The 19,267-nt window shown below is 38.3% G+C and overlaps 1 protein-coding gene across 1 annotated transcript in view; it reads right to left on the reverse strand.

Moving 5' to 3' along the window:
- Positions 1-19,267, reverse strand: part of ZNF407 (zinc finger protein 407) — a 449,588-nt gene that overhangs the window by 199,711 nt on the left and 230,610 nt on the right.

Below are 19,267 nucleotides of genomic sequence, written 5' to 3' on the forward strand. Positions count from 1 at the left end.
ATTATGCTTGATGGAACAGAATACACAAACAGAATACATATACCCACATGACATACATAATTATATGTAACAGATAAATAGATATGGATGTAGTATGCTATATATAGTATGTGTTTATGAAATATATATAATATCAAGAACAATGATACATATATTTTGTATATATACTATCATCAGAAGAATAAAATGAATTGAGGAAAACAAAATCTGAATAAAAATTTTTAATACAGATTATTTCTCAAAATTTTCATGGGCAAATTAATAATTCCCATGCCATAGTAACTCATAAAAGCTCAGAAATGGCACATGGCCTCATAAGTAAATGCTTATAATATAGATACAAAACCACAACAATGAAAACTAGTGTCCCTTATAAAATCACCAATACTTATAATAGCAAAAATATGAATTTGGTAAAGAAATCATTTATCTCTAGATAAGTAGCTCATCATAGGCTAATCAGCAGAGACATTTCTCAAAGGAAACATGGTAATCAAAAACTTTAGAATACCACATAATCTTAAAAATTACTTAAACACATATTTTAACGACTGACAAAACAAAACTAAGGGGTTTCATATGCTAAAGCTGCTAGAGAGTGGTAACATCCAGTTCTTTTGCCCCTTCACGTAGGACTCTTTTAGTCATAAAACACAGCCGCCTGGACCCCTTATCCCCGGAGGCGGACAATTCCGGTTCAAGACATTAAACCACCCAAGTTGATCCAGTAAAGAAGCCACACAGACTGAGCTGGGCTGGGCTCACTCACTCATCACCAAACATTTACAGACCATCAAATAAACGACAGGTAATATTAAGAGATCTGGAAATTAAATAATGAATAAATTCTGCCATGAAGCCATTAGAAATCATCCAACGGCTTCCCACTGATATCCAAACTCCTTACCACAATCTTGAAGAACTGAGGCCTTGTCACCTCTCCAACCTAAACTACCACTAACTCCCTGCTTTCCCATGGGTCAGCCACATTTGCCCTCTTACTGTTCATAAAACTTGGAAAGTTTATGTTCTTAATTTTTAGATGGGTCAGTGGGTAGACGGCTGGGTTGACGGACGGGTGGATGGACGGATGAACGAGAAGTCTAACAGCGACACAGACACGTCGGCCAACAATGACAACATGCGGTGAGATGCACGGTTTGGGAACTACAAAGAACAAGAAGTGCTCTTAAAGTTTATACTTCAAGTTTAATGCTAAGATCAGAGGCTCATTAGGTTCTTTAAACCTTTTGAAAAAGATTAAAAATAAAAAATCTATTTAAAAAAGTCTAATTATGCTAAGGAGACAACTCTGGCCTGTATCTCCAGACCTCTCTGGTCACTTGGACACATCAGTTCAGAGGTGCAGGATCTGTTTCTTAATGACAAAAATGTAAGAATCACATAACTGAATGCATAAGAAATAAAATCTCCTCCTAAGCACCTTGGTTCAATGAACAAAAGCTCCTCCATCTGTTAATTGGAAAACAGAAAGCTTTCTATGATTTACTCTATAAAACATGAAGGCCATAAAAGTATGCTCAGAAATCAGAGTATTTATGAATTGCCACAGACAATAGCTAGTGAGCTAGGAGCATTAACTGCAAACTCTCTGACAATTCAGATATGATAAGTCCTTCTAATCTAGTGTATAAAACACGTGCAAGCTTTTGATACATTCTTTTCCTTTCCTAAGGACAAACGTAACCTCCTCAGCGAGAACAAATACCAGTCAGGACTGTCTACACTTGGAAACTAATCACACCTTACTTCACCCTTAGAGAATCACCATTTGGATTAAATTCTGATATTACTAAATTTGACCAATTACAGTTGACCATGGAATCTGTATATAAGAAATAGAAATCTTTTACATATTGCAGGATTCAGAGCATTTTAATGAATGTATTTCAGATGTGAAATACTCCTATCACCACAGAGATCAAATACAGTGCCACAAAACCTTTAAAAAATTATTTGCAATTGATTTTTTTATAAGGCATTGGTTATGACTTACAACCCATTCTTCAGAATAGATATCCTGGCTATTACATTATACCCTGTAATTCAGACAAGCATGTAAGCCAAGTTCACTTCTTTCTCTGTCCTGCTCTGAATCTAAGAATTTGATACCGATTTCATACTGGGAGAAAATTATGAAAGTGAAATGTTTGATGTTTACCTATTATTTCTAAAACTCTGTATTAGGCAGTCTCACTAAATTAGAGTTCAGGAGATTAAATTATAAACTAAGAAAAAAAATTCCGAAAAAATACCATTATATTCAATATGCAAAATTAATATGAATTGCAAAATACTCTTCATTCTACTAATAATTCCACATTTTGCAGATTTAACTTAGAAATGTTAAAATTATCTTATTTTGGTATATCTAGTTGTCAACAGAAAAAAAAACTATATGTAATATTCCCTTCCCTCAAAAATTATATATGTTCTCTTATAACTGTTTAATTCAAGGCTAAAAATTCCAAAATGTATTCTAAAACGAAAATAAAACCCAGAACAAGCATGTGTGTGACCGTAATTAGGTATACAGATATATAGATGAACACAAAGATTTTTTTAATGCTAAGAAAGTGCTGTTATTTTCTAGTCTCTAGCACTCGGGTACGTATGTGTTCCTCTGCTAAAAGCGTGTGCTTCCAGGAGGACGAGCACGGGCCACGTTCTGCAGCCCCTGCGACGCGACTGGCACAGGTCTGAGGTGCGCACACACAGACATCTGTTACAGATCATCCTCTGCCCCTTCCTGATAGACTGCTCTAAATTTTGTTCTAGATGCCCTCATGTTTTTGACAACCTGTACAAGCCAAACATTTCAGCAAAATTTCCAAATTAACCCTGAGAGCACTTCACAACGTTTTGTTCTGCATTGTTCACTCTTGCTGATTGTGTCCTAAATAATAAACTGTGGCCTCTGGCGATTTCTCTCAGAATGTTTATGATGAGAACCCATTCATCTAAATCTGCTGGCCAGTGGAATAAAATAAATCAAGAATTTCCCAAATATAACAATATTTGTGTTCAGGAGATAATTGATGGCTGCAGCTGCACTAATTAAAACCCATCTGAGTTTCATTAATCTTGGTCACCAGGACCAATTGCCATGCACCACACCTCGTGCAAAGCCTCGTGCCCTTGCGTTCGGGTCACACTCAGGTGGGCCTTACTCCTCAACTTCCCAGGATGATGTGAAATATTTCAATTTGGTAAGTATAATAAGCTAATACATAAATAGGGGGCCATGTAGAACAGATCTCTCTCTAATCGTCAGACTCTTAATCATGAAAGGAATAAATTAAATTTCTTATATCAGGTAACATTTTTATTATAATATATATTTTCTACTTGCTAAAAAAAGAAAGCAATGTGTCAATAGCGTGTGGTTTAAATAAATATCTACAGGACTAGCCATACAGTCTGATGACGACTAGTGTCCTACAGATCATACTCGCATGCAGTCCAGTCACCTCCCAGGGACAAGTGTACAATCTACATTCGAGAAAATACAACATTTGAATAACAATTCTATTAAGAGATCATTGCCATAAACTGGGTTTGTAAAAATAATTATAAACATCTAAATGTAAACTTCTCCTCAATATCTATCCTGTAGGAGGAACATAATTTTTCACACAAACCAAAGAACATTATAAGCAATGATTGACAGACACATGGAACCCTTATCGTGGGAATTGTTTTTGCTGACCTCTAAATTATTATCCAGAAATACAGTTTCGATTCCAATCACTAACTCATTCCAGAAATATTTACTGAGAGCCTAATGTGTGGTTTCAGACACTCTGTGATGCAGGCACTGATGACACCACAATGGGCCAAACACACCCAGTCTCCGCTCCCACCCTTAGAAAGCTTCGTCTTTCTACGTGGGTGGAAGAGACAATACCATAATAAATATATAATGTGTCACAAGGTGGTAGGTGCCACGAAGAAGGATCAAACAGGGCAGGGGAACTGGGATGGGGTGGGACTAGTTTAAGTCACGTGCTCAGGGAAGCTGTTTCAGACAGAACAATGTATGAGCAGACCTCCAGGAACTGAAGGAATCAGCCAATAAAGAGAGTATAAATAATAAAGTTTTAGGCTCAGTCATGTTTAGACACTTCACGAAGCCAAAATTTTCCCAGATTTCATACATTAGAGTCAGGTCTAAGGTTCGTCAACCCTCAAGGCGGGTACAGGCACCGAAATCCTGGCACATGGGGGCAAGAAGGGGTAGGAATGCTTGCGGCCAGAAAACAGACAAGTAGGAATGACAGCGGGATCCGGAACATCAACTGAAGAGTTATGCAGCAGAGTTTCAGAAGTAGCAAATCTGAAGAATTCTGGAAGAAACAAATCAAAGGAAGAGGGAAACTGGGTAACAATGAGATCTAGCCTTGAAAGAGAAGGGATATTTATTAAAACTCTGGGTGAGTTTCCACTTAAACATTTAAAAATATGAATAAGATAGATTTGCAACTTTAAGAGGCAAAAATGCTACATATTGTGGTGTTCGCTCAAATAAAAATCTCACTAAAAAAGTCTTTTTACTCCAATTTTACTGGAGGAAAAAAACAAAGAAACAACACATCATTTCACCTAATAACTATTCTATAGCTTCAAGATACTTTCATGAACGTGCCTCTTTTTTTCCTTTAATTTTAACACTATAGTTGATGCCCAAAAGGTTCCCTTCCTTAATGATGAGCCTCTTTAGGGACAAAAAATGACTTATTCATTAAAAAAAAATATGTCCATAACCATAAAAATAAAATCTTTATTGACTGTTAGCTTACCTTACATGCACTAAAGGGAAACTCTCCATACAACCCAATCTCAGTATTCCACGGCTTGTGAACACACTGGTTCAAATGGCAGGTTTCCTTCTTAGTATTTTCTTTGGAAATTAGCACGCATTTCCCCCAAGAACACAGGCTAAGCAGGTTAAGACAGCAGAGCACCTGCACAGCTGCTTGTTCAGGACCAGCTATTTGGGACGTTCACTGTTTAAGTCGGTGCCCAGAAGCATTTAGGGATACGCTAAAGACTTAGAAGGGGGTCCTGGGCACCATGGCACCTCTATTGTTCCGCTTTGCTTGCTGCTGCAAAGGAAAAATCTTAATGCACAAAGTCTGACTGCTCCCAATGCCCCCACCCACCCAGGCAACTCCCCACCAGTTCCACCACCCTGCCCAGGAACACACGTGCTTCCTCGTGTAGACACTCTCAGAAACTTCCCACAGAGGGTCTCACTGACTCCCCACGTGCCTCTATAAGGTAGACACTTAAGAGATGAACACTAAGCCTAGAAAAACAAAGTAACTTGCCCAAAGTCATACAGCAAGTGTCACCGCAGGAATCCAGTCAAAGTCATATGTGACTGTAAACCCATGTTTTTGCCTCTTCATACAGAGTGGCAAATGATGCAGAATTTTCAAACCAGATTAGATTGTGTGAGAGTCTTTGAAGACCATCTAATATTCAAGCACACGTGACAGAACAAATGCCCAATGTGGTTAGGAGAAGTGACCCAGCTTGGAGAGAGCAAACACAGTAATAGACATCAGGTCTTCTAAACTGCAATCAGAGATCTTTCCACCCCAGTGCAGTGGACAGGGGCAGCATTCCTGGTATGCAGAATATGCAGTTTTAGAAAGAGAGAGAAAAGAGGCCATCAGCCTTAGCGACAACTTTTGCTGGTGGCTTTCCAATGATCACAGTTCAATGAGTTGGAGATATATAGCATAAAAATATAAAGTACAGTTCCCCTTGAACAACATGTGTTTGAACTGCATGGGTCCACTTTCTTATAAATACAGGAGAGTGCCATAAATGTCTTTTCTCTTCCTTATGATTAAAAAAAAAAAAGGATTTGTTTATTTATTTGAGAGACAGGGAGTGAACACAAGTGGGAAGGGCAGAGGGACAGGAAGAGAGATCTTAAGCAGACTCCCCGCTGAGCACAGAGCCTGACGTGGGGCTTGATCTCCAGACCCTGAGATCATGACCTGAGCCAAAACCAAGAGCTGGACACTTAACCAACTGAGCCACCAGGCGCCCCTCCTCCTTATGATTTTCTTAATAACATTTTCTTTTCTCCAGCTTACTTTATTATAAGATACAGTATATAATACATTTAAAATATAGAATATGTATTAATCAACTGCTTATATCATCAGTAAGGTTCCAGTCAACAGTAAGCTATGACTAATAGTTAAAGTTTTGGGGAGTCAAAAATTATACATGGATTTTCAACTGTGCTGGGGGGTGTCAGCACCCCTAATACCCACATTGTTGAGGGGTCAGCTATATTTTAATGATTTTGTAGTTCTTTACTTTGTTACACTTTTCAATTTTCTAGCTTCTACAAAACCCAAAGCAGAGCATACAATGTTCATTGAAACAACTGATTCATCATTTGAATTTGAGCTATGGTTGATGAAATTAAGCACTGCACATTTCCTGTTATGCAACTATCTCGGGCATGCGTGCACACACACATCATCTGAGTAAAGCCTCGTGTGGGCTCCTGAAGCCAGAGGAAAAAACTTCCCTGTTTTATCCACAAAGTTCACATTACCAAAACCAACCAACAGCACTACAAATATCGACTAGTGGTCACAGGAGTGAGGAATGTCTTAACCCACTTAGACCAGAGGAAGTGGCAAACACTGCTGCCACCAAACCCAATTTAAACCCCATTTACAAATGATGGTCACAAACGACACTTCCCTACAAAATAAGAGTGGCATCCTGTTATCTTGTCCAAACTCTCTGTGGCCAAAACCAACCTAGGAGCTTCCAGCACTCTCGCACTTACTTGTTTCCCTTATGCTCATGACCTCAGATACATGACTTTTCTTTCTTCCAACTCAGGTTTTATTTTCTTGTAACTTCTTCTAAAACTATCTAATGTTCTGGGGTTTTAATTTTCTTCAAAGAATTTCAAAACTTTCTACTTAAGTACTGCCTGCAATGACTATATTGTCTTTACTTCACATAATTAATAAACTTCCTTTGAACTTGAGAAAGTCATTATGCACCATGACAATCCACTGGTCAGTTCTCAATATTTTGCAATTCAGATCACTATTAAGCTTTCTTCTGGTCTTCAGACCTGTTTCAATAAAACAGGTAAGTTTAGAAAACAATTTTCATTGGTGAAAATCCCATATGAGTTCAGGATTGTTACACTCTAATGTATACATTGAAGTAAATATACATTTCTAGAAAAATGAATTTATGACTAGAAAAAGATACGGTACCTCTAAATTGAAGAGTTTCTTCCTCAGAAGTCTAGCTAACAAAACAAGTCAGTGCACACATACAAAAAAGCCTTAAATAAGGGACAAAAAGAAATATAACATGTTAAAAAAGATTGCCAATATGAGAGAAGGATAAAAACAGGTCTTTCTGAGAGGCAGGATGGTTTCCTTATCTTTTACTGCATTTTATAAATGTCATAAATAAAGATGATTATTTTAAAGAAGAAAAAACCTTTTTTTTTTTTTTTCTTTAAATTAAGAGGTCTCACACTGGGAGAATCCTTTCAATGACTGGAAAAAAAATATGGTCACACAATGCAATTTGCTGACAGCAGACATATACAGTGCATGTTGTCAACTTTCTCCTTCATTAACCATATGACAAAGCTCTGTTAAAAGTACAAGGGGAGGCTACGGGAGGAGCTGCCTCCACCTGTATTCCTGTTGGCAGTCTCTTCCTCATGTTTGTCAAGACAGAAGGAAGGGTTTTGTTTTTTTTGTTTTTTTTAATCTTTAGTTTAAGAAGAAGGAAAAGAAAGGAAACCAACAGTATTTTCCATTCTCGATGAAAGTCATGGAAACCTGGGGACTTGGGAGTTCTAAGCTTAGGGTTTATGAACTGAAATGAAGAATTCAAGGATTAGTTTTGAAGCAGGAAAAAGTCTTAGAGTAAAATATGTGAGGCCAAGAATTTTTCAACTAAAGCCTGAAGAGAAAAATACATAGAGGCTGACAGCAGAGAAGAGGTGTGACACAAACCACAGATAATGTCGGAATTCTGATTTCTGTTAAATCTTGCCATGTACACATGGAGGTATGTACACACGCATGTGTATACATGTGTGCATGCATGTACATGCGCATGCATAGCTATGTACACATGCACATGCATGTGTGTGTACACACATCTATGGGTCCACACATACGCATTAGTGTGCGTGTATGCATGTATGCATGTATGTGTGTGCATATGCATGTATGTATATAGATCTCCTTCAAATTCTTGTTCCCCAATGCTTATGCTAAACGATTGTGGGGGAAAACATCATTTTTTGTTTTGGGTTATTTTGCTTATTTTTTCCTATGAACGAATATAGAAAATTCAGTATAAATGTAATTTGATTTCAATTATAAAAGAAAATAATCAGTTTTTCAGTCCACAAAACCCAGATACCTCCTGATAAAGCATCGTAGGAGAATCATTACAAGAGAAGTCCAAGAGTACACACAGAAAAAGTTCATGTAAACCACTTTCGAAGACAAAATTATTTTCACATTTTCTAGAGGTGTTCAATATTAAAGAAAATTTTGATGCCTTGTGGAAAGGTCTTAAGTACTACATATGCTCGGACGTTGTAAGAAAGGATTATTACTGCCGCACTTACCAGCATTCTATCTAAACGGGTGCTACTTTACCATGTTAGTTATTACCATACGTGAAATTACTGAACACCAAGATTCTTTGGATATTCTTACCTTTTTCCCAAATTTATAAGATGGCAACAGGACTTTTTTGAGCATTCACTTTTACTCCTGATTCACTAGCAACTCTCAAAAATAAGTTCTAGGGATTCATGAAACCCTTTAGGTAATTTCTTAAACACCATAAATTACACATGACAGCCACACTGGTATGTATTTACTCAATTTTTCAAGGAATTATTATACTTAGATTTTGAGTAGCTACATACACAAGTTCCTCCTGTCTGGGACCTCATTTCCAAGTGTGTGGGTTTGTTCTCCTGTTTTAATAACCAATTTAAAAATCGGCTTGGGTAGTGAAGAGAAGGGCCATATGCACACCAATGTTCATAGCAGCAATGTCCACAATAGCTAAATCGTGGAAGGAGCCGAGATGCCCTGCAACAGATGACTGGATTAAGAAGTTGTGGTCCATATATACAATGGAATATTACTCAGCAATCAGAAAGAATGAGTTCTCAACATTTGCTACAACATGGACGGCACTGGAGGAGATAATGCTTAGTGAAATAAGTCAAGCAGAGAAAGACAACTATCATATGATTTCTCTCATCTATGGAACATAAGAACTAGAATGATCAGTAGGGGAAGAAAGGGATAAAGAAAGGGGGGGTAATCAGAAGGGGGAATGAAACATGAGAGACTATGGACTATGAGAAACAAACTGAGGGCTACAGAGGGGAGGGGGGTGGGGGAATGGGATAGACCGGTGATGGGTAGTAAGGAGGGCACATATTGCATGGTGCACTGGGTGTTATACGCAACTAATGAATCATCGAGCCTTACATCGAAAACCGGGGATGTACTGTATGGTGACTAACATAATATAATAAAAAATCATTATTAAAAAAAAAAAAATCGGCTTGGTAGTGCAACTACTTTAAGGTTAATTTCATTAATTTTACCTCTCCCCTCATTTATAAATGGATTTACTTATACTGTGGTACTACTTTTTTTCCTTTTTAATATACTTGTAAAAGGGCTCTTAATTCAAGGTAACACCTTCTGGAAGAATAAACTCAGGCTGTTTTGTTTAAATTCAATCTTTTTCTTGTAGAACTTCAATGTATATTTTAGAATTTTCTTCAAATAGTTTAGGATTCATGTAAATTTCTAGTTATAATACCATGATGTCCTTTAGTTGTTGAAATGACTTAGAAATGCGGTGAAGGGGCGCCTGGGTGGCGCAGTCGTTAAGCTTCTGTCTCTGGCTCAGGGCGTGATCCCAGCATTCTGGGATCGAGCCCCACATCAGGCTCCTCCTCTAGGAGCCTGCTTCTTCCTCTCCCACTCCCCCTGCTTGTGTTCCCTCTCTCTCTGGCTGTCTCTGTCAAATAAATAAAATAAAATCTTAAAAAAAAAAAAAAAAAGAAATGCGGTGAAGTTATGAGCTAGAATTTTCTCATTTTTTGAATGTCAGCAAAAACCAAACCAAAGGGAACAATTAAGAAATGAAAGGAATTAAATGAGAAGACAAAGCCTCCTTCATTTCACAGGCCTGCTCTATTACTACTCTTTACTAGGATGAACACAGAAAGGAAGCTACTGCCTTATTGTATAATGAAAATCATTATTTTTATAAGCGTTTCCAAATCAAAAGCTGCAGAAACTAGCTCTGGCTCTCTCCTTACTCCGGTTTTGAGTGCAGACCCTCTCAGTAGCTGCTCTGGTAAATAACGAGCTGGTTGGCGGCACACACGTGTACAACAGCACACACCCAACGAGCGGAAGCGAGCACCACTCTCATTTCACAGCTCTTCGAATCTTCTCCATTATTAGAAATTCTGAAGTTACAAGGAAGAGACTTAAGGTTGACTAAAATTAAGTAAAAACTCTCCACTCTTTCGGGGATCTCTTTTGCCCTTCCTGTCGCCTTCTGAGCCTGGCCCCCTGAAGGCAGCAGAGCGTCCTGTTCTCTTTATATGGGTCACAGATGGCCCGAGCCACATGCTTTCCTCCAGAATCATCAATCAGCATCACTTGGCTTTTCTTCTTTCTGGTATTTCACTTTCAGACCTCGCCTTTCAATCATTACTTGTGTGACTATATGCCCTTAGCCTCTTCTTAGTCCCATCTCCCCTCGATTTATTTAGGGCAGACCATCAAGGGTTGGTTTAATTCTGAGTATCTCTTACTGGCTAACTTTCAAAACTACCTCTGGTGCACCTTCTGGGCCCTTTCAGACTCCTTACGAATGAGGACCTTAAAAAAGCTTCTCCTTATCTTTTTTTCTCATACTTTCCCATTCTGACAATTCTAAACATAGGACTCTATAGCTGTAATTTTAAACACTTACATTTTAATAAATTGAAAATTTTTGAAAAAACGTTAGATTTTGTTTTCAGCATTTCTTATAAAAGAGTCCACCACCACTTCACATTAATGTAGCGCACAGATCTTTCTGAAGCGTGTGTTGACTGCGAGCAGCAGTTAGCATACTATTCCAAGGGCCATTACCAGGTAAACATGTAGATACATAAACACACCATCCAAACGAATTCCATCACTCCTCATAAATACGCTGTGTGTGTTAATGATGTGAACAGATGTCACGTGAAGGAAGGAGAACAAGAAATCACCCGTGCCTTCAGGAACCGAGGGTCCAGAGAGACACCGCATCCCCACAAGGTGACCTCTGACACAGGCACACCTGATACGCGGGAGCACTCAGCACTTGAGGGGGGACTCCGTCCGACTCTGGAAACTCAGGGAAGGTTTCTGAGAAGCTTATCTGGAAGATGAGCAGACTTTAGGCAGCCGAGAAGCTAGGAGAAAGCAAGGCATGGTCAGGGAGATGGAAGGAACGTAGCATGGCCGTAGCCAACAGGGAGAGGACGAAGGCAGTAACAAAAGGGAAGACGAAGGGGTAAAGAGGTCAGATCACTAGGACTCTTTAGACCAGCGCTTGAGTTGAGAGGGTAATTCAGAGTGCAACTGTTTTAAGTTCATTTTCCTGAAATCTGATACCTCTATCTGTATATTTAATACCTTACAAATCTTTTCCTGAACTGTATTTAATATTTAGGCTAAATGGTATATTTAACAAAAGACGAAATTAGCATTTTTGACAGGCAATTACTGAGGCGATGTTACATTTACTACTTGAGGTATTAAAAATAAACTCAAATGGAAAAACAAAGCTTACCCCTTCGAGGAGTTGCTGTTACCCTATAAGGTGAAATCCATACATTCATTCATAAATTTAATACTTATTAAACCATTCTAGCACAGATCCAGGCAATGGAAAAAGGAAAAAAAAAATCTAAGCAAGATTTTGGGATTCTTTGAGCACAATCTCATTCCCTCTGCTGTAGATATAAAGTTATACAGACTGTGAATAAACCATAGTATTCAATAAAACCAGATTTTGTAGTTACGTGCATAGGAAGAGTATGGACAAAAGAATTCCTTCGCTGGGCTGCTGTAGTCAGTAAAACAGTTCTTATTACTTTTAAACAAATAAAAAAGTAAAGATGGATGGGTACGGTGTACTTGTGTTAATTTTGTTATCAGATACCTCTCCATGCCAAAAATCAATTTTTAAACCCATATAATCTTGATCTGATAAATAAAGGTCGATCAAAAGATACAGAGTTTAGAATTAATATTTATTTCTTTTATTTATTGAGCTCTTTGGCTTACTTCAATGGAGGGTTAATTTCTAATGAAGATGAAGCAGCAAGTGCTCAAAAAGTGGTAATTAAATTACCAGAAAAAACAAAAATGTTATGAAATGCTTAAGCCTGATACAGTCATCCATCAACAGGCTACTTTTTAAGCATCACCCACTATGGCTCAACTTCGCAGACAGATGGGAGAAGCATTTCGTATCTAAGGACCCACGAAGACTTGGTATGAGATTGTACAAGTAAAGAATAAAAAGAGCAATTTATGTAAAATAAGCTAACATTTGTTTAAATGATGCATTCAACAGGTCCAAGTAAATGAAAATAAATCATACTAAAAAAAATCACTAGGGAAATCTTCAGGGGTCTAAAAAAGGTCACTGTTTTTCAAAAGATATCCAAATGATATAAACAGGAATGACACAGGTACAGAAGGAAAAGCTGCTGGAAGCACCGATATGAACAATGTCACTACTGCATTAAATGTTGTAGATCATTATGAGAAAGATTTAAGTGCATTAGTAAATGAGAATTTTAAAGTCTTGGATGCAGTACTTTCTTTTACATAAGCAAATATGAAATAATGTATTTCAAATATGAAAAAGCACATGTAACAATGTTATAATGGAGTTTCAAAGAGGCTGTAAATTTATGGGCCAATACAGAGAAAATGAAATTGGTTATTGAATTAGAGTCCAGATACTTTTATTAGACACCTGTCATTTCTAACACATTTGCTAGGTGGTATAGGCAATTCAACAATGAATAAAATAATCTAAGATCTCAAAGAGCTAACAATTTAGTATATAATATAAAGAAGAAAAATCTTAACCAACTTTTTCAAAAAATATTAATGCATCAATGTCTGAATGAAACAACACAAAGATGAAAGCAATCTAATTCCTAAAGCATTAGGCTATGACAAATAAAAATTATGAATTTTTTCCAAGAAATACAATAAAAAACTATAATCCAGAGAGTACATTTTCATGATTAGAAAAACAACGTTTACAATTTTTGGACTGTAACCCTAGCAACAGGGTGCAAACTTATTCGTGACACAGTCTAAAGGACTCAGCTTCTATTGAACCTGATATTGGTAAGGGCCATGTTGGATACTTGAATCTAAAGGTAACCTGGAAGACTGCCTACACCTCTTTTTCAGTGACTTTAATCACTGAAGTTCCCAAAAGTTGATGCACATGGCCTAAATACATCAATGTTGCTTTAGAAAAAAATCTTCCTTTTTCAGTATCTAGTATTAAAGCATTGAAATGATTCTAAAATTAACATCATTAGCTCTGACCTTTAAATTCATTTATTCACTGAGGGCCTTCTATGCCTCAGGTACTGTTGTAGGCACTTGGGTGGATAGAGACAGTAAAGAGGAAACATAAATACATAAATTATACTGTTACATAATTATTAATTAGTTTAAGCTCCCAAAATGATGCCGAGCAGTTCACAAAACGCCTTGGACTTTCACATCAGCTTGCCTAGTCCAAGCTGGCTCCAGCGCGTTGCAACATGAGAAATGCGGCAAGAACGATCGAGACAGCACAGAGGCACGGAGGTGAGGCATGCCCGGCAAGCAGATCAGTGCACTGGAGCAGAATGCAAGGGAGAGAGGCTGGCAGGGAGGTCAAGCCTCAGAGGTGACCACCGAGGTCTGACTACCCGCTACGGCTCTGAAAGAAATGAGGCAGGGTGGGGTGCTGTGCGAAGGAATGATGCACCCTGACTTTCCACATCATTGTGTCTGCAAGCTGAGAACAGAAGCGTGAGGGAAAGAGGAATTAGTTAGGAAGATCTCAGAGTAATTCAGACATGAGATGATGGTGCGTTTGGCCACGATCTTGGAAAGGAAGTGATGAGAAGGGATCACACTCTAAATATATGGTGAATCTCACGGACAGGATGTGAGATGTGAGAGAGGGAGAGGTCCAGGATGACTCCAAAGTGGATGGCCCACATAAACAGAAGGGTAGGGTTTTCATCAACCGAGATAAAGAAGTCGACAACACAGCACTTGGGGTGGGGGGCTTGGGGTAGAGAGAATCGTTTTGTTTCCGTAATTTGAGAACGTCTATTAGATGTGGAGGTGAAAAGACAACATCATAGATGGAGATACCAGTGTATAGTTCAGGAGCAAGGAACAAACTTGAGACTTGCGGGCCCACAGATGCTAATTTCAGCCACCACTGGATGAGATCTCCAGAGCAACGATACAGATACAGAAGAAGAAAGGACTAAGACCTGCACCCTCTTTAACATTTAGGGTCTGGAGAGAATGGACAGAAGCCACAAAACAGACCAGGACAGGTCAGACAAGACCAAGAAAGTATATATAGGGTCCTAAAAGCCATGTGAGGAAGTACACTGGAGAAGAGAGTTTTCCCAAAGTCTTAGACTTCCAGCTTCCTCCTGCGCGGTTCTAAAATAAGAATCCCGGTCTAGAATCTCAGGTCTCCGAACTGTAATACACGCCAGTGGGCGACCTCCGACTGAGTATGGAACACCCGCACAAAATGCAATTTCCATAGAATTCATCTTTGTCCAAAACACACCGCTTGCTTGCTTCCTCCTTTACACATTCCGTGGTGCTTTCTGTTGCCCAGGTATTCGTGGCACCCGTGAGGACACGCCACCGCCATGACTGATGGGGCCATTCTCTCCTGTGCCTCTCTGACCACCCAGTTTCTTACGCATTCCTGTGCTGTCTTCATAAAGGCCTTCTGATACACATTCATACACACATACAGAGTTTTTAGATATTTATAGGAGGGGTACCTATCTACACCACCTAATCACTGGAAATACATTTTCCTACAGAGGAGTCAGTTCTAGGCATCAAGTTGGCAAGGCTCTAGTCCCCAGCCATTCAATCAAACACTAATCTGTGTGTCTTTGTGAAAGTACTTTGTAGAAGTGATGACATCTAAAACCAGCTGACTTCAGGTAAGGGAAATTATTATAGTGGACCCTGAACAACATGGGTCTGAGGTGCCTGGGTGCCCTTCTACCTGGGATCTTTTTTATCAATACAGTACAGTACCATAAATGTACTTTCTCTTCCTTACAAATTTCTCAGTAACATTTCTTGTCTTTGGCCTACTTTATTGTAGGAATGCAGTCTACGCTACGTAAAACACATGATATGTGTGTTAATCAGCTACTTAAACGTAAACACTTATCAGTAAGGATGCCGGGTCAGTAGTAGGTTTCTAACAGTTAAGTTCTGGGGGAGTCAAAAGTTACACGTGGATTTTCGACCACGCAAGGGGTTGGTGCCCCTAACCCTTTGCTGTTTCAAGGTTAAGTGTGTCTATGTACGCTATTAGCTTTGTTTCTCTGGGAGAGCCCAGAGGAATACACTGTGTTCCAATGGCAACTATTCTAGCAATTTTGAATGGGCAATGGCAGTTGTTTTCCCTGCCGATACAGATGTGCCTGGATGAAATGATCATGTACATATATTAATAAAGTCCCTGAATCACATTTATCAGCATGATACATAAAAGTACAAACATATCAAATCCACGATAAACTGCCTTGGTTATTTTCATCAAAATTTTAATATGCTTCCCTAAGCATTAAAAACAGATGCTTTTTAAAAAAGAAGAACAAAATTTAAGTTTTACCTGTTTTCTCCTCCAAGTCTGTCATTAGAGAATATACTCAGTACAGTGAAACTAACGACACCAGAAACAGAAATGTAGAAATTATAAATCACCTACAAATAGTTAATAACTCCCAGATAATCAAGAGCGGGGGCAAAAAAGATTACTGCCGACTATGAAATTGCGGAAGTTACAGATAAAAGCATCTAAGAAAAGATACACATTCTAAAATCAGACAGAAAGTATCTGAAACAAAAAAATCTCATTGAAACCAAACAAATAACCCAACATGCTTGCTGACTCCCGGAGCAAGAATGCCCGTATCTATAAGGCACTGTGGAAAACCTACCCTATCTACTTACTGCTTACTATCTAGTGCTGCAAGCCAATTATTTTGAGTTAAAATAACTAGAACAAAGCAATGTAAAGCAACCTTTAATTAGATAAAAGCAAAACACACGAATTTTAAAAAACGCCCACTTTTGAGTCATGAATTTGAAAACAATTAGGCTATAAATCTTCCTGGAAAGAACTTTCAACATCGTTGTTTAGGTTAGAATGCAAACATTAAAAAGAGAAAGAAAGACAGAAACAAAGAAAAACAAGCACTGTGCCAATGTCCTGTAAAGCTCCCTCTAAGCTTTGCACACACACACTCAAGGCCAGCTGAGGACCCTTGACGGATTCCAGCAGGGGGTGAGCCACTTAGGCCATGGCCACACTGCAGAACCACTGCTGGAGATGGAAAGTGGCACGTTTTAGTAGGGCCACCTAGGCTCCTGTCTTAACAAACAAAACAATGTTCTTGGGATGGCAGATGGAATGAAGCCTGGAAAGGGAACATGTATTTTAAGGGGCACCTGGGAAGAGAGGGAACAGCAGTGGGACTGCATCTGTCTGAGTGTTTAGAGAGAATAGGGTTAGAAATCCAACAAATACAAAGAGAGCCAGCAATAAGGGTAATCACCTGAAGAAAAAGTACAGCATATCGATGACTAGTAACAGTGGCAAAACAGCATATGGACAATAAAAGGAGACGTGAACTCCCCCAAGAAACAGCAAAATTTACAGCAGTGATCCAGGGGATTCCCAGATTTAGTTCTCTCTCCTTACCGGGGCTACGCTGTGCGGAGAGAAAGCAAATATAAGGACCAGAATAAACAAAGATGCCTATAAAATATCAGGTATATAGTTGTATACAACTATAATGTTGAGAGAGATTTTGTTAAAAGTCTTTTAAAAAGGAAGCACTGAATGAAATTTTTAAATTCTATAAGGTCAAACAAGGATCTGAGAATGATGACAAAAACACAAGGAGTAAAACTATAAGAACCACAACACGTAAGACTGAGATGAACAAAACCTTAGAAACCATCAAGTGCTACAAACAGCACAATGCTGTTTTAACTGACTGTAACGTATTCAGGCAAATTGCAAGGTACAGTAGAGTCTCTCCTTGCAATGTACTCTTTTTTTTTTAATTTTTTTTATTATATTATGTTAGTCACCATACAGTACATCCCCGGCTTTTGATGTAAAGTTCGATGATTCATTAGTTGCGTACGACACCCAGTGCACCATGCAATACGTGCCCTCCTTACTACCCATCACCAGTCTATCCCATACCCCCACCCCCTCCCCTCTGAAGCCCTCTTAACAAGTTTACTCAAGATCTCAGACACTCAAAGAAGGGGGAAAGGGTCTAGTTAATTATTTAGTGCAAAAAAACATGTGTGAGGAGATGGCTTTATGTTTGATTTTGACAACGAATATGTTTGAAAGAATAAATCTAACATAATGCAATAAAACGGTAAGGTATGTTCTGCCTTCTAAAACTCCCTCCGCTCTAGCACAAATACAGAGGTTTTAATAATACATATCTTAGTAGTGTGCACCTGAGCCTTTAAATCTGGACATGTTCCCAAGTGTAGAATTAACAGCTTCATGACTGGACTAGAAGAAGACACTTGGTTCGCTTCACATAACATTTTATTTTAAAGATTTTATTTATTTATTCGACAGAGACAGAGACAGCCAGCAAGAGAGGGAACACAAGCAGGGGGTGTGCGAGAAGAAGAAGCAGGCTCATAGTGGAGGAGCCCGATGTGGGGCTCGATCCCACAACGCTGGGATCACGCCCTGAGCCGAAGACAAACGCTTAACCTCTGTGCCACCCAGGCGCCCCCACATAACATTTTTACTCTTTTTGTATTTTCTGCATGCTGAACCACACTTAAAAACAAAAAAAATGTTTCCTTAAGAAATAATTTTTAAAGGTACACAAAGAAAAAAATTTTAAATGTAAAGAAAAAATTCAGTATGCCTTGTTAATAAAAATAAATATTAGAATCTCTAGTATTTAGAAACCTCAAAAACTTTAAATTTACATTATTTTTAAGCATCCTGACAAAGAACAATTTTTGAAGTATTAACAGTAATTGATATTGAATTTAAATAGCTTTAATGTAACAATAATGTGCAAGATGCAAGAGACCAGTATATTACCTGTAACAACAGGCATTATCTTTTGCAACACCCTCCTGGGTTGTTTAAAATCTAAATCTTACTGAATGATCATATCTCTAAGTAATTTGTTTGTAACTCTCTCTACATTTCCATTCTGTAGGATGAAATATACTAGTTTCATAACATGAAATATACTAGGCTCATAACATGACCATGCTATCTATATTTCTGAAAGCGCGTGAAGCCCAAAAAAGGATAAACAATTTAGCTTGAACAACACGAGGGTTTGGGGCACCAACCTGTTCCTCACACACACAGCTGAAAATCTGCATGTAACTTTTGGCCCCAAAGAACTTAACTACTTACAGTCTACTGTTAACCAGAAGCCTTACTGATAACATCAACAGCTGATTAACACATATTTTGCCTATGTTTTATATACTGCATTCCTACGATAAACTATGGAAGAGGAAAGAAAATGTTATGAAGAAAATCTTAAGGATAAGAAAAGACATTTACAGCACTGTACTATAAAAAACTCCACATATAAATGGACCCATGCAGTTCAAACCCATGTTGTTTAAAGGGCAACCGTACTATAGAACTCATTTGACATTAGGATAAAACTAACTGAAAAGTAAAATTTCTGCAAGCATCCACATACTGACAACTGGCCAGATCTGCACGTGTAAAAACCCATCACAGGTAAGCGCAGGCTTTAGCTTCTGATGACACGTTAAGGATATGTGGGAATAAGGACACCTTTTATTGTCTATTGTTCAAC

Source organism: Ursus arctos, unplaced genomic scaffold (assembly GCF_023065955.2).
Source record: "Ursus arctos isolate Adak ecotype North America unplaced genomic scaffold, UrsArc2.0 scaffold_17, whole genome shotgun sequence".
NCBI lineage: Eukaryota > Metazoa > Chordata > Mammalia > Carnivora > Ursidae > Ursus > Ursus arctos.